The 11,772-nt window shown below is 40.3% G+C and overlaps 1 long non-coding RNA gene across 5 annotated transcripts; it reads right to left on the reverse strand.

The window, feature by feature from the left end:
• Window positions 1–3,936: 3,936 nt before the first annotated feature.
• On the reverse strand, window positions 3,937–7,802 carry LOC141627043 (uncharacterized). 5 transcript variants are annotated; one of them, XR_012536604.1, is made up of 7 exons: window positions 6,795–7,779; window positions 6,577–6,694; window positions 6,293–6,421; window positions 5,526–5,606; window positions 5,351–5,420; window positions 5,160–5,225; window positions 3,937–4,327 (listed from the first exon to the last, which is right to left on the reverse strand). It is a non-coding gene; the product is annotated as an uncharacterized LOC141627043 (long non-coding RNA). The 5 variants fall into 5 exon arrangements; XR_012536605.1 differs by lacking the exon at window positions 5,351–5,420 and having other exon boundaries at window positions 6,795–7,777; XR_012536608.1 differs by lacking the exons at window positions 5,351–5,420; window positions 5,526–5,606 and having other exon boundaries at window positions 7,629–7,777.
• Window positions 7,803–11,772: the final 3,970 nt, after the last annotated feature.

Below are 11,772 nucleotides of genomic sequence, written 5' to 3' on the forward strand. Positions count from 1 at the left end.
GCAATACTATCCTTAGGTGCTCGTCGTGCTCTTCTTTGGTCTTGGAGTAGACCAATATATCGTCTATGAATACCACCATGAACTTGTCCAAGTACGGACTAAACACCTTATTCATAAGATCCATGAAAGCGGCCGGTGCATTTGTTAGTCCAAACGGCATTACCACGAACTCATAATGTCCATATCTTGATCTAAAAGCGGTCTTTGGAATGTCCTCATCTTTGATCTTCAATTGATGATAGCCCATACGTAGGTCAATCTTTGAAAACACTCTGGCTCCACTAAGTTGGTCAAACAAGTCATCAATTCTTGGTAGAGGGTATTTGTTTTTGACGGTAACATTGTTCAACTCCCTATAGTCAATGCACATTCTCAACGTTCCATCCTTCTTCTTTACAAATAGAACCGGCGCTCCCCAAGGTGAAACACTCGGTCTAATGTACCCTTTGTCCGCCAATTCCCGAAGTTGTTTCTACAATTCTTCTAGCTCCTTTGGACCCATCCAGTACGGGGCCTTAGAAATCGGTCCCGCACCCGGTCTCAAGTCCACTCCGAACTCCACTTCTCTCGGTGGAGGTAATCCAGGCAATTCGTCCGAAAATACATCCTCAAATTCTCCCACCACCGGTATATCCCTAGCTTGAGGCCTCTCCAATCTAGTATCCCACACGTGGCATAAGATCATTGGGCACTTCTTCTTTAGACAAGTCTTTAGGGTCATCACCGAAACTAGTTTTACCTTAGGCTTAACTAGGTAACCCTTTTATGACACTCTAGTACCCTTTGGTCCTTTCAAAGCAATCTTCTTTAGGCAGAAATATATGTTGGCTTTCTGTTTACTCAACCAATCCATTCCAAGAATTATCTCAAACCCCTCCAAAGGAAATTTTAAAAGATCTACCGGGAAATCTATTTTATGAATTAAGACGGGTACACGGCTCCAAGACACGAAAGAATGTGTGGCGCCCGAGTCAAATAAAACAAAGCATGGGTGAGAGTTAACAAGAAATGTATCGGATACAACGTGGACGTCTTCCTCAGCACTCCTCTTGTCCATGGCAAAGAGCTTGCCACTAGTCTTGGGTGCTCCTTTGACCGTGCTAGCCGATTAAGTTGTCCTATTCCCAGAAGTATTGCCGCCCACATAGCTTGTTGCCCTTGATGGTGTTCCGCGGTTGAAGTTTCCCCGTTTGTTTCCGCCATTGATGTTGGGATTTGCATTCCTTGGGTTACTCCAAACCCCGAGTTCCGGTTGCTTGCTCCGCTTTGGGAAGGGGTGTGGTAAGAGTTTCCTTGTCCAAATCTCCGGTTATGTCCCTTTTGAGCACTAGTGCATTCCACCCTTTTGTGACCGAGGCCACCACAATTATAGCACCTTAACCCTCCTCCTTCACTAGCGGCCCTATTCCCATAGTTGCTTGTCCCACCAAAGCTATTTCCTTGTGCTCCTCCCGAGTACGACTTGGATTGGTTAAAAGTAACATTCTTGGGTTAATACCCTACTTCACCTTCATTCCTCCTTTTCTCCCCGGACCTCTCCTTAGCATCCTTGGCGACACCGAGTAGCCTCTCCGCGTTACCGGCCCTAGCATAGACTTCTTTCACACTAGACAAAATCTCCGGGTGGGAGCTTCTCCAAGAGCTTGACGGTCAAACCTCCCTCAAACTTGAGAGCCAAATGAGATTGGCTAAGGTAAGGGTCCTCCACGTAAGTAGCGAGCTCACAAAAGCGGATTTAGTAGTCTTGCTCGGTCATACCATCGGTCATAAAGAACCGGTCGAATCCCACTTGAACCTTGCACCTCACGTGCTCGGGGATGAACTCATTCCCCATTTCCATCTTGAAATCGGCCCAAGGGATGGCGGCTTCGCCCCTCTCTTCATAGAAGTCCTTCATAGAAGTCCTTCATAGCTTCCCATTCCTTGTACCACCAACCTTCCGCAAGTTCTCCCAAGTAGAAGGTGGCTTGCTCCACCTTAAGCTCGTCCGGGCACCTCACCACCTCAAACACGTTCTCTATCTCTCTTACCCAATCGCTAAAAAGGCAAGGCTCCCCTACTCCAAGGTACTTGGTGGGGAGGTGGCATGAAAAGGCGGTGCTTATGTCCGACGCATTCATTGCCACATCCCTCTCTCGAGTGACATTCCTAAGAGCTTTGGTGAGGGCCTCATTTTGAGCAATGATCCGCTCCATTTCCTCCTCGGACACACGAGGCGGAGGGTAAGGAATCCTTGCACGGGGTCTTGGCATAATGTCTCTTCAATAAGCATAACAAACGTCATTACATGGCTCAAAACACGAGTACGGAAAGTCACTTGGTCGAGTGGTGTCCCTTTCGGTCGAGTGTCTCAACAATTAGAAGGTTTCCTAAAATCCCCAGGGGTCCACTCAATCGAGTTCTCTCACAACTCGGTCGAGTGCAATACACTCGGTCGAGTGAATCCTTCACTTGGTCGAGTGCCACAACAATCAGGATGTTTCCAGAATTCTCCCTTAATCCACTCGGTCGAGTAGGACACACTTGATCGAGTGAGACCTTTACTCGGTCAAGTGTGGCAACTTATTACAAGAGCTCTTTTGATTCTGGAATGGCGTCCGCTCGGTCGAGTGGGAGGGGCACTCGGTCGAGTGCTATCTAGTTGACCGAGTTCCTCTCTTCACTTGGTCGAGTACACTACATAAGGGTCATCTACTCATTCTAACTCAGACAAGTCCACATAGAACCCTATTCGTATGTTCCTATACGCAAGCACGGGAGAGAATATAGATATATGCACAAGATATGACACACGTAAAACGGTACTTAACACGTATTCTTACTATTATACATCCCACATATCTTTCTCAAAAGTCTACCATCATCGAGCATATTATCATGTAGGACATCACCAAACATACCAAATTTCACAACATCAAGCAAGAAGTATGCAACAATCATATGCACAAAACATGTCCCATTACCCATGCGTAGTGACCGACTCAAGTTAAGAGGGCAAGTACTCAACCTTAAGACGTCTCCCAAGCTTGTCACAAACCCTCTAAAACTCAAACTGGGTTCATTTTAAATTGACTCACCCTAGTTCATTGGTTCATTGGTTAGGCTCCAAAACCGTCGCTCTGATACCACTTTGTAACACCCCCATAAGTCGGGGCCCTTCCTCTAGGCAATCCCCATCATATGGAGGTGTCACAATCCTTGGTTTCCCAAGAGTGTAGTGCGAACAACAAGTAAAGAAGTAATTTAGATAACATAAATAGTTAGGTTGTAGAGTTAAGTGATCAAAAGTTAAGGGATATGAAAATCATCCCATTAATACAACCAAATCGAATGGAGTCTAAATGTCAAAAACTAGATAAGAACAAGTGACGACAACGAGGTAGACCACTCCCAAGCCCGCGACTCAAACATGTGTACCTGTCGACACTAATGGAAAAAACCTCTATTGCGTCAGTTGTAGAGGGCCTTTTGCGTCGGTTTTGGACTGACGTATATCGAGGGGTCGTATTTGTTATGCGTCAGTTGTGGAACTGACGCAAAAAGTCTAACATTTGCGTCAGTTGTATTATAAAAACCGACGCAAAAAGGTGTCATTTGCGTCAGTTGTAACAATAGAATGGACGCAATAGACTGTTACAACCGACGCAAATAGTTCTTATTTGCGTCAGTTCTTCCCAAAACTGACGTATTTGCTCTTTTTTTTGCGTCAGTTATACCACAAACTGATGCAACTGATAATTTGTTTTAGCGCTAATTTATATAACCATTTGCGTCATTTGTTATCATAACTAATGCAAATGATGCAATTATTGTTTTTTTTTATATACAAAAAATTGCTACCAAATTTTCGGCAAAACCTCCGCGTAAAACTGACAATTCGACTACAAAAACTTGAAAACCTGTAACACGAAATTTAAGCAACCACCAATACATTACATGTAAAGCAACATCACATTTCATTCAACCCAACAACGTTCTAAATACAATCCAATGTATACAAAATCTCACAAATGTCTTAGTTAATTATAAACTAATTAATCTATACTAAATGTTCTTTAAACATCTACTAGCCAAATTCATATCACTGATTGACATGGTTGAAAAATGAATTTGTAGACATGATGTATTATGAAGATGAAGAATATAAAACCCTTGTTCACACACCCCTTTTCAATGGACCAGGGAACGTTAAAAGCTAAATCGACATCTCTTCCAATGTAGTATCACTGCTTGCTTTGTGCAAACGAATAGTATTTTGAAGACCCTCGACGTGAGAAATTTGCAAGGTGTTTGAAGTCATCACCTTTTTCTTTAACTCAACCATAGCCTGTGAGGAGATGGAATTAGCAAATAGCAAGGTAGAACAAAAGACCGTGCAAAGAAAAGAACTTGTCCAAAAAAGAATGAATAACACAATAAATATTAAAAGGAAGAAGAAGTGAACTACTTAGCATCAAACCTTCTATAAACAAAAAAACCTTCTATGATTGCATCTATATTGTATCATCTACTTATACATTGATTTCATAATGATTTTTTTTGCTAATTTTTGAACATTCTGAACCAAGGCACATTCTTTTCAGTTCTCAATTAATTAAGACTAGTTATAAACACATGAGAGAACTAGATGCTCAGGAAAAATACCCCAGGAAACACAGTTTTTCCCACTTGATTGATTAGTGTATTATCAAACGTTAGTTACGTACTAAACTAACATTATACCCATCAAAGATAAAGGGAAACTAAGCAAGTACTTCACATACGCCATAGCTGAATACAAGAAAACTTCATTAATATAAAAACACGTGGATATTACTTTGAAAACATTAGGCACACTTTATGGAGCAAAGAAACATAATCAATAACAAACCTAGAGCTATAAAAAATAATCAAAAGATCACACATCTGGTTCAGCACATCAAAGCCAAATGAGAATAAGATAAAAAAGATGTAGGGGATTAAGTAATTAGTAAGTAAGGATAAAAGTTTCAAAATCATCTTCAGTAATATCGAGATATCGAATAGTTGGTAATGAACACGGTTGGCATAACATGAGATCTTATATGTCACGTATTTTGATACTAAAGTCCTTAATCAGAAACATGGATAGTTGAAAATTTTAACCAAAGAAAAAATTGAGAGTTTAGTTCTTGACTTACCGTTAACTCATCAAAGCCCACCAATTTTGAGCAAACTCAATGTCTAAGAGTTTCTGGCAGTTTAACCTGCAATGTAAATTAATTGAACATGTCTAAGGTTAAGAAAATCAAACTAATACCAAAATGGTGTACATTTCACAGGATGAGTATCAAACTATCAACATAAATCAAAAACAAAATTTTACTGTCACCTTACTTAACATCAAAGATAACTCGATTAATTTGGGAGTAAATCGCTTGTGATCGATCCTACATAAAATCCTTTAATATCATTAATAGTGATATTAATATAAGATGATAAGTTTGGTTAGGTAGTTTAAAAAATAGTTGACAATCCATAAAAAGAGTAACAATAAAACATAGTACCATTATGCTTATGGCTACGATCAAAAACACATATACTCCGTCTCTCTTTGATGTTGTGTAGATTCCTTAGATCTTTAGCCACTATGACATAAAAAAGTAGATAAAAGGCCTTTCAAGTCTCAACGACACTTGATCAACAATTACACACAACAATGTTACAGAAACATTTACAATAGTGAACCCTAAATAAGGCCATCTAATAGAAAAATAAGGGGAGAAAACTTACACTTATACAAACCACTATTGCCCTCGTTACTAATGTCGCTCTGTCTGATTTTTAAGGTTAGATTGGTTGTTAAATATATACATGCCTCTATGTGAAACAATGGGATTAGGTGTAAACACCAAGGCACTCTAGCCCATAACAAAATAAAGCAAAAGCAATGGTTAAACATTCTGTAAATTCAGGTTCCATGTTACATCCTTAGAACTAGCACAGAGAAAAATCAAGCGAAGAAATGGTAAAACATTCTAGAAACTCAAAATCCCAGATTACATCCCCTATACCAAGACTGAGAGTAAGCACCAGCGGGAGAAAAGGCAATTTATTTTTTGATACTTAGAAATCATTCTTAAATAGAAATATCGTTAATAACGAATTAAAGATATCACTACCATTGACTCTTAAGATATTCTCTCTTAAAACGAGCCTTGTGTAAAGGAACAATAGCCAAGCCTAACAAATTAAAGATAGATAAGAGGTTATTCATTGGCTCACAAAAGAACTACAATTAAGTTACAAGGGTATATTAATATACAACACAAACCTCAATAGACAGTCCAGAGAGAATGTGTGTTTTAGACATTCTTGTCTTGGTTATACTTCCTAGCCAAGGCCATCAGAGAGGGCTTAATGATTCCACCACGCAGCCTTAGAACAAGATGCAGAGTCGACTCTACGGGAAATAATTAACAATTTAAAGTTCATCATGTGTGTCGAAAAGCAGGAGTGGGACCACAGACATGAAATGAGACATAAAAATGTGATATATGATCTCAACTCGATAATATACATGATACATGAAATAAGCAGGATATTGAAAGAACAAACCCTTCTTAATGTTGTAATTAAAAGTGTGCGGCCATTCTCAAGCTGCTTCCGGGCAAAATTAATGACGCCATAAACACCACCAACCAACCAGGCGAAGCCTTGAGACTGGCTTCATGTACTTGGATTTATAATTGAACAAAAAGGAATGCAGAAACTCAGCGTAAACACTAATGGAAAAAACCTCTATTGCAGTGATATGACTCGTCAAAGTAACAGACCAGAAATCAATAACTAAACCAGGAATGCTATTCATATCAGACCAGGGGAACTTTTCTGACTCCTCAATCAGTGAACCACTAGACCACAACCATGGTCCATCAGCTGCTCGATACAATCCCCACAACAAGGCTGCAATTACTAACCATCACTTCTAAAAAATGTTCTTATTTGTAGGGCTATGCACTCCCCACTCCCCTGCCTACAACCTGACATTTGGCAACTTGTAATTGGCTCAGTAGTCAGTCCATGTCTTAACAGGAGGATCAATTTTGAAAGAGTTAGTCCCCAAAAGGGCTGACTATTTTTAAGCACTTGATAGATTTAGTCCCCAAAACAACTAAATCAAATTAAAAAGATAGGATCGAAAGAAAATTATGCGAAAGAGGCCGACTTTATAATCTACAAGGAAGGGGCACACAATAGTGAGATGTGCCATCATAACAACAATAAGCTATACTACTCAGCTACAAGTTTAACCTCAAAACTCTCCCTTTACCCATAATTTAATTATGTCAGCCCTCATGAGATAACATTGGCTATAATTATTTACATCGAGGTATCTGGCGGCACCAAAGGTTACACTACCATCGGGTTGGTCAGTTCTACATCATTAAAACCCTAGAAAACTTGAATGGTGATAATATGGTGATGATTGTTTTAAAATACCAGAAATATGAGAGGAATTGGGGGAAATGAGACAGATAAAGCAAGAGGGATTGAGACATATTTGACAACAACAATTAATCATAACAGAAATTACCTAAGATGCTAAAATAAAAGTCTAATTCGAAAAGAATTCATACAGAAAAGAAATGAAAGGGAGAAACATATACGAGCTAACGGCGAGAGAGATAAAGCAAACCCTAAATCTGATGTCTCTGTTCTGTGGATGATTATTTATCGCCGCTTGCTTTCACCTTCGAAAAAGGGGGAGTTGAGAGATCGAGAAATGAAGAAGAAGCGTTTGAGGAATTGAGGGTATGTGAGGTCTGATTTAGGATGTGAGTGTATAACAGTTGGTTTTTTTTTTTTTTAATTATTATCATTTACATCGGTTTCAGGAACAATTGATGCAAAAACGTAATATCAAATACGTCGGTTTAGTAACAAAACTGATGTATTTGATCAAATACATCGGTTTTGCTGAGAACCGACGCATTATAAACGTCAGTTTTTTCCAAGAACCGACGCAAAAAGCTTGATTATAGGGCGAAAATGGATTCCCGCCAAAACTAAGTACTTTTTGCGTCAGTTTTTGTAGAACCGACGTAAATCGAGTGACGCAATAGATGTTTTTTCTACTAGTGCGACACTGCTCCCCATATGGGCGGAAATCACCATATGGTTCATCACAGACATTTAAACCCAAGTGTTAGCCAATGATATGAATGTTCAATAATAAACAAGAGATGCAACTAACTTACTAGTTTAATGAGGTATGTAAACATGGCAAGTATCCACCAAACTCATCTCCTCCAACCGTGACCGGGACACGCCCACGACGTCACCAAAACCACTAAGGCACTCAGAACACGTCTGTGGTACCGGGCCCATTTGCGACTCGAGTCCCCTACCGGACAACATGCCTCACCGCATGAGTCCCTTCATAACCCAAGTACTAATGTGCACATTCCCTTGGAGTGGGAAGCTCCAAGGGAGACTTGAGCGGAAGACGGGTTCCCAACCGCCTTCCGTCTCCAAAACCATCACCAACATCCTCCAACAATCTCCAATGTCAACAATTCACCAACAACAAGTACAATTAACCAAACAAGCATGCCATTAAATTCATACAACAATCAATTCATTTTCATAACTTCATTAATTTATTTTCTCTTCTTTTAATTGCTTATTAACATGTTATAGTGCAAAATAATTAATGTTAGAGTCATTAACCATACTCTTTCTTCCTAAAATCATTATGAGACCACAATATGTACCAAACCCTAATTATCCAACACATGTTATAATACAACTACTATGAGATAAATGTAATTAATGATATTAAATGCACAATTAAACACTCATAACACCATAGCTAATTAGGAAAACCCTACCTTGAGCTTATCTTCACAATCTCATAATTAAGCTAATCCCTAGAAATGATCCTCAATGAAGCTTCCTACACATATTAGTTAATATAATTAACACTATAATCTATTATAACAACATACTAACTTAACCCCTTAAATTCTTACAATATAGTTAAGTAAAGATTAATCTACTTACTAAATAGACTTACCAAAACAAAATAGAGAAGACGAGGAAGTGTAGATCTACTTACAACAAAGAAGAAAGGCTAAGGAGGCAAAAATCTCCTTAAGAGAAATTAGGGTTCTTGAGAGGATTTGATGGTGGAGAGTTTAGAGAGAAGTTGGGGAGATGTAGAGAGTGGTGAATAGTGTTTTGATAGGGGTTTTGGTGTATGAAATTTGAAAAGATAGGGTTATAAAAGCGACATTTCACCAAAAATTTCCCGTGTCAGACTCACTTGACCGGCACTCGATCGTGTGGAAGCCCACTCGATCTAGTGGAGGCTCCACTCGGTCGAGTGGATGGTCACTCGGCCGAGTGACCAACTTTCCAGGCTTTCCAACCTCTTGTATTGAATTAGTCGGTCGAGTGGAGCTGCACTCGGCCGAGTAGGTTCTCTATTCGGTGTAGTTATACTTAAATAAATACGAGGTATTACAATTCTACCACTAACCATCATCATTTATGCTCTAACAACGACACTAGCAAGCTCAAATACGCATATGATATCTACATGCCAAGATTCGGGACTACCGTCCTTCATATCAACACACACTAATCATATCTACGACATACTACTCACATGAGTCCATTTATCCATCAATCACATGTTATCACATTCTACATGAACGATTCTATCATACTATAAACCTATTTAGAGTCACAAGACACATGCATTCACACCACTTTCACAATGATCATATTCAATGCCATATTCAAACACGCATTAAAACCATAACACATATGCATTCATATCACATTTCACATAACGTTTCCCATACTCCTAGCCACCCATGTAGTGACCAACTGAGACGATAGGCATTAGCTTTAGCATAAAGGCGCCAACTCATCCAAAACTATTCTCCTATTATACTCATATCGGGTTCATTTTACTTAGACTCTCCTAGATTCATTTTTGGTTCATTGGTTTTAGGTTCCAAAATAGTCGCTCTGATACCAATTATACCACCCCAATTATCCGGCCAAGATAACTGAAGCATTACCATCTTGGTTTCTCAACGAAATGAATAAAAGTACAACTCATGACATCTATACTCTTCTAGCCAACTAGACTCGTCTCGTGACTCATCAAGCTCGTCCCGTCTCCCGTGTGCTATCCAAATAACCTGTACTGAACCTGCTTCCCATATGATCGGAAATATCATATGGACCGACATAGGCCACCCCGGAAATAGGTGACAATTACACAGACATAACAAACGTTAGTTTCAATAAATAAAGTGTGACACGACTCGAGTGCGTGAATATACAACTTGACTATGATATGAATGACATGATATCAAATAACCACCACCACGGTAACGGGACACGCCCAGACATACCGATTACCACACTGGTACCGGGACACGCCCAGACATACCAACAACCACGAACAGGTGTCGGGACACGCCCAGACGTACCGGGTCCGGAAGCCAACCGGATCCCCTGCCAGACGTCGTGTCTCAACCACATGAGTCCCTCCATGACTCAAGTCATTAATATGCACATCCCTTTTAGAGTGGGAAGCTCCAAGAGGCGACTAAGGCGTAAGACGGTCTCTCAGCCGTCTTACGTCTCCAAAACAACAACACAAATCCTCCAACATATACAATCACAACCGTCACAATATGAAATGCATGACAAACAATATATACACCATGACATGCCAAACATGCCATGGATACCAGTTCCTCAAATATTCCGACTCCCCGAGTCGTCATGATCAACAACATGCAATACGGCTCACTCAATGCAATTAAATGATAAAAGACTCATTTTTTTAAATAAAAACACAATGAAACTGAGTAGGATAATCCTACCTCACAGCAAATCCGCATAAGCAATTCATCGCACAAGCTAGGCCCATTTCGTAAAACCGTCTCAGAAAACCCATCTCCTAAAATACGATAATAATACAAATACGTATAAATATACTAATCTAATTAAATTATAATTATAATTATATATTTTAATATAATTAAATTCAAATCCCGACTAACATTCCCCCTCTAACCATGGCTCGAAACCCATCTCACAACCCACTATACGATAATTAAAATCCGTCTCAAACTTCACCCAAAACCCGTTATCCCCCTCACAAACACACGGTTTGAACCGTGTGCTTGAACCACCAAACTACCCCGAGATAATAGCCAACCACCCCCGACCACCACGGCCAACACCACCACCGCTGTGGCCTCCCCTAACCAAAGTTGCCCCACCGTCAGCCCTCCACGGCAGCAACAACAGTGGCGGCCATCAACAACAACACCAACCAACAATAACAACAACAAACATGCTACAAACACCACTAAACCACCACGGCATCCACCACCGTGGGCCGCCACTATGGCCCCACCTAGTCACGGTGGTCACCACCTCTACCACCACCATAAACGACCATGACAACAACAACAATAACCACGACCGAACACTACAACCACCACAACTCGCATCCGTACACCCTCTTTTCTAACCCAGATCCCGGCCACCACGAACACCCATTCCACCGCCCAAGACCACCATTATACTCTCCCCAATACCCTCGACACAAACAACCGCTGTCAGTCATGGTAAGAGGGTTACATACCAATCTTAAGACGGTCACACAAAATAGCTAGAAACCCTTATACATACACGGTCAACACGGTTTTTGGGTGGTCATCGGTGGTCAATGACGGTTAGAGGGGAGTCGGGGTCAAGGCGGGTCAAAGGTATTAATTA

This window comes from Silene latifolia, chromosome Y (genome assembly GCF_048544455.1).
Source record: "Silene latifolia isolate original U9 population chromosome Y, ASM4854445v1, whole genome shotgun sequence".
NCBI lineage: Eukaryota > Viridiplantae > Streptophyta > Magnoliopsida > Caryophyllales > Caryophyllaceae > Silene > Silene latifolia.